This window comes from Tenrec ecaudatus, chromosome 7 (assembly GCF_050624435.1).
Source record: "Tenrec ecaudatus isolate mTenEca1 chromosome 7, mTenEca1.hap1, whole genome shotgun sequence".
NCBI lineage: Eukaryota > Metazoa > Chordata > Mammalia > Afrosoricida > Tenrecidae > Tenrec > Tenrec ecaudatus.
The window spans coordinates 98,557,405-98,571,302 of record NC_134536.1 but is presented as its reverse complement, the minus strand read 5'-3'; the positions used below and the strand labels follow the sequence as shown (position 1 = coordinate 98,571,302).

The 13,898-nt window shown below is 41.3% G+C and overlaps 1 protein-coding gene and 1 pseudogene across 6 annotated transcripts in view; one reads left to right on the top strand and one right to left on the bottom strand.

Annotated features, from left to right (window-relative positions):
* The window catches only part of FILIP1 (filamin A interacting protein 1), a 307,485-nt gene that overhangs the window by 123,107 nt on the left and 170,480 nt on the right, over window positions 1-13,898 (bottom strand). The gene's annotated exons all lie outside the window — the stretch shown is intronic.
* On the top strand, window positions 11,728-12,246 carry LOC142453098 (ubiquitin-conjugating enzyme E2 L3 pseudogene; annotated as a pseudogene).

Genomic DNA, 13,898 nt, shown 5'->3' with positions numbered 1-13,898 from the left:
ATACTGCAGAGATATGGTCATGTTAATCCAAAAGATCTAAACGGACAACGCTCTTCTCAAGTTAGAGTGTATGTCCTTTCTTTCGATGATGCACTAATAGTGCTATGCAATGATTTCAAAGGTTTTTGTCAGTGCCCTCTTGCTTTCTTTTTTAAATACACACTTTTGGGGGGATGAAACTATTTCTCTGTGGAGAGCCATGTGACGTGAGTCTCTTTGAACCTTTCATGTGTTTTAAAGATGTTCTATGACTAGTTGATACAGCGCCTATGAGACCATATTTCATATGCCACATGAGACAACTAACTTTGTAAAGAAAGATATCCCATCACCCTGTCTATACTTGTATTCCCACCTGAAAAATCTGAAGATGCCACAGGCCATATGAGGTTCAGGACCCACCCTCGATCACCACCACCACACCACACTTGTTTATTCACCCGCTTCGTCGTGAGCGATCGTGTCGGGAGGTGAGCATCATGGAATTGAGATGGTGTGTTTTAAAACCAATCCCAGACATGCTGTCACTTCATCCAACACCATGGTGGCAATGTGGTCAGGTAGGGTCCCATCTGGTCTCTAAATGAGAAACAGCTCTGCGAATAATATTGAACGCCGCTGCCAAGGAAACCAGATGCAGAGTGATGTGGGTGTTAATATTAAGACAGAGTCAGAACGTTCACCCTGATAAGGAACCTCTATACTCTTTGCACGAAGGTTTTGCAAAATCATCAAACTACTGGATTCAATATACAATTGTGTAGATGAGGTTGACTAGAGATAGAAATCCAGTGGCATTTGTGTATGTATAAGAAAGAGCTTTATAGCAAGACGTAATTATATATCAAGAAAGCATCCCAGCCCAGTCCAACTGAAGCCCATAAGTCTGATGCTAGTCCATAAGTCCCTCACAGACTCATGCAGGCACATGCAGCGATGCTGAATGCAGGAGGATCACAGGCCGGTAGGTGCAGAGTTGAGTGGATCCAAGGTCAGTGCATACATGGCAGGGCGCTGGCAGCTCAGGGTCAGTGGCAGAGAGAGGGGAGGTTTCCAGGGCCCTCCTTATGAGAAGGCCACACCCACAAGGAGGCACCATCAGGCTGTGACCGGATTGACAGGTTGGATATTACTGCTACACTTTTATATATCTTCCAGTCGACATATAATTGTCAAATTATCACAATACTCTCGGAAATAATAAAAATATTAATCAATTTTTGTTTTGAAAAATTATCCCTACATTTTAATCAATTGGAACAAGAATATAGTTTACAAAAACCATCTATCAAGTGTTTATAGATAGTTTCTGCCCTCTAAGCACTAATAAGTTAAAATGTGCTTAAAAATTAAATATGGACATGTGTTGTTAAAAATAGTCAAAGAATATAGAAAATTATGCAAACTAATGTAACTAAGCTAGGATATAGGAACCTGAATATGGAGGAGCAAGAGAAGGGAAGTAAACAGGCAATCAGGAAGATTTTAAAAGGTTCTTGAAGCCTGTCAGTAGACAATTGGACATCCCCTCACAGAAAGGTCACAAGGAGGGATGAGCCAGCAAAGGTGCAGTCTAGCACTGATGAAATACACAACATTCCTCTAGCCCTTTAATGCTTCCTTGCCTCCACTATCATGACTCCAGGTCTATCTTACAAACCTGGCTAGACCAGAGCCTGTCCACTGGTACAGGTAAGAGCTCTAGAAACACAGAATCCAGGACAGATAAACCCCTCAAGACCAATAATGAGAGTAGCAATGTCATGAGGGTAGGGGGGATATGGGGAGAGAAAGGATAGAAAGGAGGAACTGAGTTCAATGATTGATGTACACCTCCCCAGGTGTACATGAACAACAGAACTGTGAGTGAAGGGAGACAGTAAATGATATAAAATATGAAAATTAAAATAATTTTCAAATTATCAAGGGTTCATAAGGATGGCAGGGGTAGGAGAGGGAGGGGGAAAAAGAGGAACTGATACCAAGGGCTCAAGTAGAAACAAAACGTTCTGGAAATGATGATGGCAACATATGTACAAATGTGCTTGATACAATTGATGTATGGGAGTTGTAAGAACCCCCAATAAAATGATTTAAAAAAAGAATCCTAAAGAGTCCATGTTCAAATGCCCTAGGGGTGGGAGGATCAGAGAAGGGTGGAGGCCTTGCTGACAGTAATTCTAAACCTGGAGGACCCCAAGAGTTTTGATCAATTTATTGTTATCATTGGGTGTTGTCAATCAACTTCGAACTCATAGTTACCGTACACATAGCAGAACAAAACACTGTTTGGTCCTCACCCATTGTCAGATTCATGGCTATAACTGAGCTCAATTGATTGACTCAATTGATCTCATTCAGGGCCTTCCTCTTTGTCACTCATCTCTACCAAGCACAATGTTCTTCTTGAGAGTCTGGTATCTCTCGATTCATGTTCCAGCACACACTTCACCACCTTCATGTCTAAGAAGCCTTCTGACTGTTCTTCCAAGACAGAATTGTTTGTTTGTAGTATATTCTGTATTCTTTGCCAGTACCATTGTTCAAACACATTATTTTCTTCTTTACTATTCCTTATCAATCGTACTCCCTTTTAATGAAAAAATCTCAGCCTCCAACCAACTGGTGAATATGGGAGAGCTAGTGTGGATCCAAAACTCAAACTTACTGCCATCGAGTTGATTCCAACTCACAGTGACCTTGTAGAGCAGGGCAGAACTGTCCCTGTGGGTTTTTGAGACTGTAACTCTTTACAGGAGTAGAAAGCCTCATCTTTCTCCCACTCTGCAACTAGAGGTTTTGAACTGCTGATCTTGAAGCTAGTAGCCCACACTCTGGGTTAGGAAGGAAAGGATGAATTCATCGGGAAGGCAGGAGGATCGAGTGTGGTCAGGTCCTCTTAGTGAAGGGCCTGGCCGAGAAAGGAAGGCCATGACCGGGGGCTCTCTGCAATGCTAGCTGAGAAGACCCGTCTTCGACATTAAATGGAATATCCAAGTGTCTATGCGGGGTGAAGGACACTAGGATAGGACCGAGAAAGTACACAGGGAGAAGTCTGTATATAATATCTACAAGCCTGCTTCAGGATCCCTTTTCAAAACAAGTTACCAAGACAAAAGAAACCTTCTCCTGCCCCTACTCCCCCTTCACACGCAGTTCTGTGTTCTTTCTCTACACAAAACTGCTCAAAAGTGAAATTTGTCTACACCCTGCAGGATACCCAGCAGTCTCATATCAACCCCTCGCCTTCTAAATGTCAGCTCAATAACTGGTTAGATGTCGGTTGTCATCCTCCACCTTCACAGCAGCTCTGGGAGCTATAAATGTCTTCTACCTGGAATTCTCCCTTCCTTGTGTCTGTGGCACATCATGGTGAGGATATTCCTCCTTTCTCTTTCAAAGTATTTCCCCTCTTCTTTGGCCAGTTCTTTTCTCTCTCCTCAGCCATAGAATTCCACTCACTGCGATGGGGTTGATTCCTGGAAGACAGGGCAGCACTGCCCCTCTGGGTTTCCAAAAACCAGCTCTTTATGGAAGTAGAAAGCCTCATTTTCTCCCATGCTTTCAAACTTCTGTCTTCAATGTTAGCGGCCCAGTGTGCAACCCAGTAAGCCACGAGGGTTGGCTTCCCAGTCATAACCATAGGGATTCTCTAAGTGCTTGCCCTTGGCCTTGCCCTCTTCCTTTAATCCTTGCCTGCCACTAAGGCTCTTTCAGATAAGTGCTGTAGTTCTCTGTCCTTGCACTGTGAAGTGGCTTCTGACCCATAGTGCTTCTGTGGACAACAGAATGCAAGGCTGCCTGGTCAGGCACCATCTCCATACGCTTTCCTAAACTTGATCTCACTGCTGTCGCCCTTGTGTCAATCCATCTTGTCGAGGGTCTTCTTTTTCACCTTTTAGCATGTACAAAGTATATAATGTAATCTCTTGCCCTCTTCATTGCCAAGTAGCTTTCTGGCTATAGTCTTTTCAAGACATATTTGCTCATTTTCCTGGTAGATGATGATATAGTCAATAGTCTTCACTAACATCATAATTTATTAAAAGATTATTTTATTGGGGGATCTTATAGCTCTTATTACAATCTATTCATCAATTGCACCAAGCATATTTGTACATATGTTGCCATCATTATTTTCTAAACATTTGTTTTTGATTAGAGCCCTTGGTACCAGCTCCTCTTATTTCCTCTCCCTCCCGCTCCCACCCTCGTGACCCCTTGATAAATTATAAATTACTATTATTTTTTTCATATCTTACACTGATTGCTGTCTCCCTCCCCCACAGCTTCTGTTGTTTGTCTACTTTATCAAAAGAATAGAATGAGAGCCCATGGATTGGAAAAAAAGTATCTGTAGCAACCACACAGCGGACAAGGGAGTTTTTACTAAAATATATAGAATTTTATAGCACTTCGACAACAAAAACCCAATAACGGATGTAAAAGTGTAAGATATGTGAACTATATGCCAGTAAAACTACTAATTTTTTAAAATGAAAGAGAAACTGGCTCCATTTGACATGAGCATAAGCCCAAATAATTGACAAGTATTTACATAAATAAGTTAGAATTTAGAAATATTTAGCAATAGTTTGTTTACAAATTAATAGAGATTATGTTCACTGAGAAAAATGCAGGCTACAGACTGTCAGAGGAAGTATCTCAATCTCTCCCATATACCCCTATTTCGTATCTTATCGCATGTCCAGATCCCATAAAATAATTAAAGGAACTATAGTTATGTGATATTTTCTATACTAAGATTTTTTTTCTCTTCATTTCTCAGTAAAACCAAGACTCTCCTCTCTGGTGCCAGTGAGTACATTATTCTCATTGACAAGAAGCCACATTTCCGATTGTCCTCGGAACACTGAAAGTACTCTGCCTCAATAATGAAAATCAGACACCAAAGCTCTTTGCCAAAAAACTGACAATGCTGTTGGACACATGAGATTCTGAAGCATCGGATTCAACAAAGGATCAGATCTGGTCCTGATTTTCATCAGAAAGCAACCTGTCTCTTTGCTGGCTCCTCCACTTAGCAAAGACATACCATTCTCAGCGTGAGAACCACTTTGGTGGTGTGAGGTTTCACTGGGCAGCCTATCTAAGGATGACCTCAGCCCAGGACTCTAAAGATGGAGCATATTAAGAGCAGGTGAGTCATCAATTTAAAAAACCATAGAGAGTAGCTAAAAGCCTCATTCTTCAGAAGCACAGGGATTGGGGGATGGCCGTACAGTGTGACAATGGAACTCATTTAGGAAGCGAAAGCCTATCTCTAAAGAACCCAAGTGAAAAATGGTGCCCCTGTAGAATAAACCCATTGTGCTTGGTTATACGATGTAATTCCATCTGAACTGATATCACTTGCCCAATGACATCATAACATCTCTTATTAAAGATGGCAACAAGGAGACTCATCATCTTGTAAAGGAATACTATTGTAAATATTTGTGACCATTACTGTTCATTCATTATATTCAATTCCATGCTATAAACTATATACAAACATTTTCACTTTCTCGCTACAGGTTAACTTATTTTCCTGACACTTACAACTACTCTTTATGACCTGCCTCGTGTGGTATGTAAACAATGGGACATTTTGAGGATCAGTCATAGTCACTAATGGACTAAGAGTGGTATGCCTATCCCCTTTTTAGGTCCAATGAGGCATACACAGCCCCTTCTCTTAGGAAGTTATTTTGAGAAACAAGCTTGAAGTACACGAAACAGTGAAGATGTATGAATGAAATGTTATGGATCATATTACTCGTTGAATAGTGTAGGATTTCAGGGCAACAGAAAAACAACTGCCAGGGAGCAAGTAGAGAAGACGTTGCAGAGGATGTGAGCCATGAGGGCTCCCTGGAAGAAGCACTGACTTAAGTGTTGACTTGAGAGGTATGGGCTGAAACAAGGACAGACGCGTGTCCTGAATTTTCCTAGAAAGCTCCAATTTCAGTCTTGCAGGTAGTGGGGCGAGGAAGACATCTAAAGAGACCAAAGAAGATGATGAAAAACCATGGGGATGGGAGTAGTGTTGGTTTTTTTATGTGTTAATGTATGTGTCACAAAGGAGTTAGGGGAAAGGTGGACTCTGCCTGCCTAAATAGAAATAGTCCCGAACTCTAAAGTGAATTTTAATAGCTTAGGGAAAGTCAGTTAACACATGGATTTTGCAGATCAATCTGAGCCGTTTGGGTTTCAATCTGATAAAATCTAGACATTTCCTGTAAATTCCTAAGCAAGGCAGTTATATAATCAAATGGACACTTTAGAAAAAGCACTCTGGCAATAGTTTTCTGCTGACCTTTGGATCCACAGGCCTCGTAGTTAACTAAGGGATGCAAGTTCAGATCTTACCATCTTCCTATGAGAGTTCAACATGTGTTTAAGGCATTTACAGCACCCCTTGGCCCCATACATTTCAACTGCCTTCACTTCCAGGTCATACCCAAGGTCTTGCATCTTTTAAACAACAGTGCATCAAGCAGAACTTTAAATGGAAATAGACTTTCTGTCTTTCCATCCCACTCTGGCTCATTCTCCCATTGACTTGCTCAGTTCCTATATCTCTTCTGGTCATGACACACCAACACAATTTCTTGTACCTTTATCCTTTTACCCCACTCACCTGTAAAAGTCCCTACCCTAGATCCTGTGCTATAAACTTCATCCTTGTTTTTTACTCCTAAACTGCCAAGGAAACTGGTGCCCCTACAAAGACATAGTCTTTCTCCCCACTGAATCCTAAGCTGCTCACATTAATTCACCTTCTTCTCACATACCCCTCAGCAATGATTCAGCATGTACACCTTGAACCTGAAAACTATCATTGGCTCAGGCCTTCTCTGTTTCAGTGAAAAATAACTTTTTCTTCACTAAACTAAGAATGTTAAAAATTGAGGGCGATCTCGCAGAACCACCCACCTAACAACTTGCTAACAACTTGCTTCCATTTCCAACCATCCTTTTTTTTTTAACAATTTTATTGGCACTTCATCCACACATCATACAATTCAATAGGGCAAGCATATCAAAAAGAGTTGTACGATCATTCCCACAATCAATTTTGAACATTTTCTTCTTCCTGTACTCATTGCTCTTCGTGTAATTATTTTTAAAATTGTAGCCCAAATATTCACAAAGAAACATTCTCCAATTCAACAACTTCTATATGTATAATCCCCTGCCACTGATTATCCTCTTCATGTTGTCCAATCCTCGCTGATACCTTTTCTTAAATTAGTCCACCACCACTAGCATGAACTCAATGTCCCCTACGCAACAACCCTCCTTCCTCACCCACGGGAACCACTGGTCAAGTTTCTTTTTCTTTCTTTCTTTTTTCAGTAGTGTTCTGGATATAATAGTCACATATCATATCATATGCTTCCATAGTTAAACTACTTTTAAAAAGAGGTGTATAAACATCATCGCAATTAGATCTAGTGCTCTCTCCCCGACCCCTCCTTTCTTTATCCTCCTTCCCTCTGTCACAGATGAGGATTTCCCTCCATTTCAAGGTCAAAACCATGATCACACCAAACCTTACCTTCAATTCCTTCTTCCAACCGCCTCCAAGCCTCTTACTTTTTCTCAGATTATAACATGTGTGGTCCTATAACCTCCTCACCCATAAACAAAATAAAGTTCCTTTCCTCATTAAAAACACTCCACTGACCTGAGTTTTCCTTAACTACTATTCTATATTTTTCATTGTCTTCCTTATACACACTTCTTCAAATAACACATTGGCTAAATTTAGAACTCACAAAATGCCAAACCACGGGAAGTATTCACATTATGCAGATGGGAAGTAAACTGAGGTCCAAAATCAACACAGATAAGACCAACTACCAAACCGTTCGGATTCTTCCACGCAACCCGGTAAGTCTTGGATTTCAAGAGACATTGTTCAAGACTTTTACTTTTTAGTCATTCCCTGTTTCACTGAAAGTCTACAAGTAGAGAAGAACAATAAGATGATTACACATTTGTTGATTGATCAACATATGTGTAAGGCCATACTCTGTACCAGACAAGTAATGTACTGCTACATGAACGGAGAGGATGGTTTGCCTTCTTTGTCTGTGGCATGATCCAAAAAATCTGGTTAATACTTTAAAAAAATGTACGTTCTAAGGTCCTGAAATTTTAATAGGACTTTATTCTATTTATTTAACTTCCCTTCCCTTCTCAATCAATTTTAAAAGGACAAAAACACCACTGAAATTGCTCTGACAAATATTCCAAGTGATCTCCAAATTCAAGAACCAAAGGCTAGACTCTCTTCTCTTTCAAATCAGAGTATTCTGATGAAAGGGCCATACTTCCCCTGTACTGTGTGTGTGTTGAATGTTAGCCCTTACTCAATTCTATTTGTCCCAAACCTAGTCATTTCTCAAGATCTGACACTTTACTAAGATACTTACTCATTTCCTCGGATAAAAATAATTTCTTTCTTTGCATTACCATAATTTGCATTTTAACTATACACATTTGTATATGATGTATATAATATATTCCAGATCAGTGGTTCTCAACCTTCCTAATGTTGCGACCCTTTAATACAGTTCCTCATGTTGTGGTGACCCCCAACCATAAAATTATTTTCGTTGCTACTTCATCACTGTAATTTTGCTACTGTTATGAATTGGGCGACCCCTGTGAGAGGGTTGTTTAACCACCAAAGGAGTCGCGACCCACAGGTTGAGAACCAGTGCTCTAGATAATCCTATAGTTGTGTCCTCTCCCCTACCACGTCATAATGAGTGCTCCAATCCCTACTGCCAGAAGCCATTCCTGGAACAGAATATAGGCTCCTAAAAATTTAAGTACATATATTAGTGTTTCTCAGGTCTGTATTTTACTTATACCATTAGCCTAGTAAAGTGCTCTAAATATTATAAAATCAATCCACTTTTAATTAATTAACTAAAGCCTGAGATGAATGAACTGTCTCTTGAGAAGACAGAAAATAAGATAGAGGCTACTTCTGTAGGTGGTGATGTAGCTACAGAGCAACATTAACGAAAAATGCCTAAGAACCTCACCAGCTTGCAGGGAAATACAGGAAGTTTCCTTTTTGTTTTTTTAAATCATTATATCAGGGGCTTGTACAACTCTTATCACAATCCATACATCCATCCATTGTGTCAAGCACATTTGTACATTTGTTGCCATCATCATTCTCAAAACATTTGCTTTCTACTTGAGCCCTTGGCATCAGTTCCTCATTTCCCCGCCTCCCTACCTGCTCCCCCTCCCTCATGAACCCTTGATAATGTATAAATTATTATTATTTTGTCATATCTCACACTGTCTGACATCTCCCTTCACCCAATTTTCTATTGTCCATCCCCCCAGGAAGGAGGTTATATGTAGACCAAGAAGCATCTAATAGTCTGTCGGCATATTACCCTTTTCACAAATCATCTATAAAAGTTAGTGCCTTCTTCTGCCAGGCACCGAGATGAAGAAAGATTGCTCAGTGTGACTTAGCCCAGTGAATATCAGTCAGATGGAGTCATAGTACTTTACCTCGTTGTGCTTTCTACTTTCTCAGTACCTCCTTATGCACAATGAAGAATTAGCTACAACCATAAAGGGAAAAAATGATGAAACTATAGTTGAGGTTGATTTTTCTAAAATATATTCACGTGAATATATGAGAAGAATTTACTATTAAAATGACTAAGTTTTTCCACCAAGTAAAGTAGTTCATATGTGCCCTCGAATAAGTTTACAGGAATATCCATTTACCAAACTTTTTGTATTATCACTTTGTGATGTATCATTTCCTTTGAACTTTTCTTGTTTTTAGTACTGCCAAGTCAACTGGCCTCTTTAAAATCTCTTGAGCTATTTTTGGATAAATACAAGGAGAAATTAATCATGGTCCTTCTAGTGTACTATTTCATTATTTTCCTTTATTCTGGGAAATATGGAACCAGTTTTTCACCCAGAGATTTATTAGAAAGCACTTGTTACTGGAAGCAGCAGTTGATGACAGAAGTATCATAATAGAAAGTGTCCCAGTTGCTTCTCTGCAGATAATGCCAGCCGGTCCTTGTTCTGAGAGGAAAGGCTTCCAATGGCTGAGACGTCTCTCCCTAAGACTAGGGGCATGATATCACTGGCTCTAGAAAGACTCCTTAGCACACAAAAGTCTCTGTGAGGGGCAGCTCCATTTCTAATACATGGCCATTAATTAAAACAGCATTTTGAAAAGGTCACTAGATACCTGAATGGCCACATAAACAAATAAATAAAATCTGTAAATTTTGCAATGTCAAAAAGAACAACAAATGTTTGCTGAGCAAATTCTTAGACTCACTCAGCAGATTCCAGAGGTGACAGGAAACTGGTGTACCAGCTTACTTTCCTGTCTCAAAAACCACACAGAATTACCCACCAGACCCAAAGCGCTGGCTATGGCTTTGGAGAAAATGAGAAAGAACAAAAGGGAGTCTGAGGATGAACTGCCTGTGTGATGCTTAATCTCTTCCTTTCCACAAGTCACCTCCAGGCACATCTCTTGCCATTACGGCCCTGTGGCAGTTACATAATCTCCTATCAATTTAAGTGAAGGGGTGGAGTCTACCCTGTCAATCAGGTCATAGTCAATGAGGCCTCTGGGTGGGCATGGCCTTCCCCTGAGGATTCTGAGAACTCTTCCTGTCCTCCCTTGAGGCAGGACACACACTCTCTCTGTTAGTCTTTCCTGTTGACAAGCCACATGGAGCCACGCTGATGGCAGCTGGAGTCCTGGAGATGCTTCCACAACAACTGGATTCACAAGACTTTTCACCCACCGGCCTGTGATCTTCCTGAATTGGGCATCTTTGCATGTACTATGTGAGACTAGAGAGGACTTTATAGATTGGTATTGGGCATAGGGGCTAATATCAGACTTATGGATTTGATCTGGACTGGGCTGGTGTGTTTTCTCAACATACAATTTCTCTTTGATATAAAGTTCTCTCTGATGCAAAAATGAGTATCTCTGGATTTGTTTCTCTAGACAACCCGGTCTAACTCACATCCCAATATCCCAGGCCCATCTGCGGTCACCCTGCTTCGAGTCCCTATGCCCCAACACGATGTCCTTGTCCAAGTCCAGCACACACCACCACAGAGTAGGGAATACAGAGACCTTGTGGTTTCGCAGTGCCCCACCTAGGGGGCCATGTGGCAGCCCTGTCACCCTCCCTTCTCTCTGCATCCAGATCTCAAAATATTTCAAAATCTAGGTCACTTTCCACCATCTTCATGCAAAAGAAACCTCTCTGAATTTCTCGTAGCTAAAAAGTCTTATATTTTCACAAAATTATTTTGGCCCTCAAGTTTCCCATGTAGTCTACTGCGAAGAAATTCTGGAAACCAGGAACCAATATAAAGGTGTTGAATATCCTCATAGCTTAAATAATATCGTGGAAAGAATACTGAACTTAAAGATGGATTGAGAGCAAATGGTAACTAAATTGCTGTGTGATGTAGGCTAGTCCAATAGCCTGCGTATTGCTTTCAAATTTGTAAGAAAAGACAACTTCACCAGGTGCAATGAGTGCCAATTTGTTACACAACCTTGGACACCACCTTCAGAATAAGGGCATTTGAATCACACATCTGCCACCACTGAGTCTTTCTGACTAAGGGCGACCCCATGTGCGCAGATGGAACTGCATTTCCTGGGACAGCGGAAGCACCAGCTCCATGCCAGCAGCCAGCGGGAGGCTGACCAAGACACTTGAAAAACTCTGCAGATGCGGAATAAAAAACACCTGTAACATATAAGTTGATGAAGCTAATTTATTGGCTTGGCGAGGGCCTATGGTTCCCAGCAATCCTCCTTAGGATAAGGGGCCTTCAGAATGAAAAACAACTTTCTAACAGATAACCCATTCAAACTGCTAAAGATCACCTTACTACAAAGACTACTTACTACCCAACATCCATGAGAAAGGGCAGGTCTGTCTGCCAGTAATTAACACAAAAACTGGACGCCAGACACCCAAACCGACCAAGTCATCCAGTCCCTAAGAGCATTGGGGATCGACCCCCAGTCCAAATAACCACTCAGGCAGAAGGACCTAGCAGAAGGAAACTCTAAGGACCATAAAAAAATTCTGTAAGCATGCTGAAGAGTTTTCCAAGAAATATGGCTGGGGGGAGAGTGACTGTGGACTAAACTCGGTGATGGTTGATTCCAGCACGTGTAAGCACACACCCTAGCAATGCCTTCAGGACACCCCTTCCTACCTTGCCCTCACCCCACAAAGCAGGAGTCTGTGGAGAATTGAGGGGTGCCACCGCTTGGCATCTGCTTGCGGCAGTTACTAACTTTCTATAGTTTTCTTCATCAAAAAAATTGTCTAGGCAACCGGTAAAGAAAAGATTAAAAGTGTGTGATGTTCTTAAATAACTAGTAATAGAATTGCATTCTGTCCGGTTCCCAAGCCTGTGACCTTTCAGAAACAGATTTGAACCTCCAATCTTGATGGCTTCTGGAGATCTGAGGACAGCTCACTAAACCCTCTGTGCATGCCAAGTCAGGCGCCATGTGGGCCTGAGCTGAAGGTCACTTACCTCAAGAACGATATCCCTGCCGGTTTTCCCAACACCAGCTCTAGCAGCGTTTTCTTGTCTCTAGACTGGAAGCCTGGCATGCGACTGTTTTATACCTGGCATGCACCTCAAGAACATATACCTACAGCTATGGCTCTAAATATAGGAACCCTCATTTCAAACAAATTTAATATTGCAACCCTCGGCATGATGAACTGACACAGTGGCGACCCCGCGAGCGCAAATGTACGGATTATGAGGATGGTGCAGGAACCGGCAGTATTTTCTTCTGTTGGGCACGGTGGGTCAGAATTCCCTCTTGGCACAGAACAACAACAATAATGTTACAACATCTGCATTTCAAACATCTATACTTACAAATACACGTGTGTGAGAAATGGCTTACATTGCAAATGAATTCTCTGTGGAATTCCTTAAAATACCAGGTCCTTCGTTCATTTTTCATCTTGCACAAAATCTTTAAATTTTAATTACCTATAGTTGTTAGGTACACAATGATAGTGTAAAAAAAATGGAATCTCCTGTATTTATAAAGATAATGGAAAGTAAAATGCACTTCAATGGAGACTGCTGGCTGCTTTCTTTATTTACTGGATGTTTTCATCAACATTTTGCATTTCTAGCCTTTGAAGCAAATCTAGTACCCTCATGAACAACAGAGCGACAGAATTCTTGAATCCCTTCCAGTTTGACCATGATTAACAGTCTTCTGTAGCAACGAGAGTCTAGAAGAGCCGCAAACTTTACAAGCCACCACACCACATCTGGAGAGACGTGAGCTGACAGTATTGTTTTGTGAATGTTCCTGTGTTGGTCTGGGTAGACTAGAGAAACAAATTCATAGACATTCATATATGTATAGGAAAGAGCTTTATGTACAAGAGCAGTTGAATATTGAGAACACATCCCAGGCCCAGTCACCATCAAGTCCATGAATCTGATATTAGCCCATATGTCCAAAACCAATCTATAAAGTTCCTCTTCAGACTCATGAAACACATGCAATGATGCCGAATGCAGGAAGATCACAGGCCAGTGGGTGGCAAAAATTGTGGATACAGTGGCATTGTAAGCATCTCTGAGCTAGCAGAGGGCCCCACGTGGCTTCTCTAGGTCCAGGGCTCTCGCTGCCATCAGCATAGCTCCATGTGTCTTGTCAGTACAGAGTCTATCAGGGAGTGAGCTAGTGTCCCGCCCCCAGCGAGATATTTATCTCCTTAGTACCTCTAAATGAGGTCATCAGGCTGTGACCTGATTGACAGGCAAACTCCACCCTTCACTCATATGTCTCAAATTGA